Here is a 2,050-nt window from a genome sequence, read left to right on the forward strand (position 1 = left end):
GAGGGAGGTGAGTTGAGGTGAGGTGAGGAGGTGAGGGAGGTGAGGAGGTGAGGTGAGGTGAGGGAGGTGGGGTGAGGAGGTGAGGGAGGTGAAGTGAGGAGGTGAGGGTGGTGAGGTGAGTGAGGTGAGGTGAGTGAGGTGAGGTGAGGGAGGTGAGGGAGGGAGGGAGGGGAGGGGAGGGAGGTGATGTGTGGGAAGTGAGCTGAGGGAGATGAGGTGAGGTGAGGGAGGTGCAAGCCTCACTGCCTATCAGGGGAGACAGGTGTGAGGAGGACACAAGGGCCAAGCCCCCCCATCCCCACCCCAGGAACAGGGACATGTGAAGGACTCCTGAGACACTTCCCACAGGAATCAAGGCATCAGTTCCCCCTTCACCTCACCTGGTTCCATTTTCAAGACATGAAGGAGGCACATACTGTACATGCTCTCAGATTTCTCCATCCTACAGTTTCCACTGAGTATCATGCGCCTTTCATTTTTACATATTTACATTCACCTAAAATGTCAAGTAGCTCTTTTCTAGAAGTGCTGAACAGAGATAAAGGTGATTAGAGGATGATTTTATCCCATTTAAAAGTAACCTTCAGCGAATGGGAGTAAATAGACTGCTTGGCAGCCACACCTCATCTGCCTTCTCCCTCCAGGCTCCTGCCCTCCTGCCCCCCATCCCCACCTTCTCAAAGGCACCCTGGGAGCTCTGGACATGGGAAAGGTTCACACATCCATTGGGAACCTTGCCACGACCTGCCTTCCAGAAATCCATTTCCCACATTCATCTGGTATGAGACAAATTGTCAGTTAAAATGTTTTGATTGTCTGGAGAAATAAAGAAAATGAGAGCCCCGAAGCCTTGATCTGCAATGCTAGCTGAAGCTGCCTTGTGGCAACATCTGAGAAATCCTCTGTGCTTCCCAGGTCGCAGGCTCTTTGGTGCCACCTGAGAGGACGCCTGGCTCTGAACAGGCCAGCTGGGCACAGTTAAAGCAGGGACAGCAGTCTGATGCAAAAGAGCCACAACCCTTACACACTCAAATGTGGACCTCATCCCTGGAGGGGGCAGTCAGGGCTGGGGAGGGACAGGGCCTCTTGGGATTTTTGTCACCTGGGCTTAGGCTTCTGTAGCATTTATAGGTCAAAAATAGTCAAATATCAATCATTTCATATTGTAGGACCTAATGCATACTTTGTTTCAACTCCACAAGAACACTGTGAGGTAGACATTTTGATCCCTATTTTATGGAAAACAGAGGCCCAAAGAAGCTAAGTCATTTACCCAAAGTCACACAGAAAAATAGTAGTCAGAATTTGAATGCAGAGGTTAATCAAAGCCCTTTCTCCTGTGCCTATCATCTCTCCTCTCGTCTTAAATCTACTCTGTTCTTTTCCCTGTTCCCCAACTGAGCCATGCTTATTCTTGCCTGCTTCCTCTGCTCAGATGATTCCTCCCTCCTGAACTCCTGTGCCTCTTCCCTCATTTATTCTACAGATATTTATTGACAAACTACTATGTGTCAGGTTTGTGTGAAAGCTGCGAATAGTTTTATAGTTTAAAAATTGAATAAGATGCTGAAGAGCTTAGCAATCAGTGTAGACAAAGGACACTTCTATGACTTCAGCTATACGTGTTCAGTAAGATTTTTAAAAAGGAAATAGTGACTTAAAGAATGAAGGCAGTTTTGCCCAGCCCTCTGCATCTCAATGGTATGTGCTAACTTCACTACCTGGTCCCATGTGAGATGTAATGCTGTCTACTGGCCAGGTGGGAAGGCTGAGGGTGTGGCCAGAGTGTGTGGAGGCAGTCTAGAATAGAAGGAACAGCATAAGCAAAGCACAGAGGTGCACAAGGGGATGGTAAAAAGCTCCATGGAGCTGGAGTATCAAGTAGGGAGTAACCTCATGGGGGTGAGCAGAGTAAAGCAGAGGGCCAGGAGATGAGGTGAGGGGGTCAAAAGGGACATGCAGCAAAGGCCCTTGAATACCAGGCTAAAGGGGATAAAGTTTACCTCGTAAGCCAAATGTGTTCACTGGCATGCCTCCCTTGAGATACTTT

The sequence above is a fragment of the Mesoplodon densirostris genome, chromosome 2, assembly GCF_025265405.1.
Source record: "Mesoplodon densirostris isolate mMesDen1 chromosome 2, mMesDen1 primary haplotype, whole genome shotgun sequence".
Classification (NCBI taxonomy): Eukaryota; Metazoa; Chordata; class Mammalia; order Artiodactyla; family Ziphiidae; genus Mesoplodon; species Mesoplodon densirostris.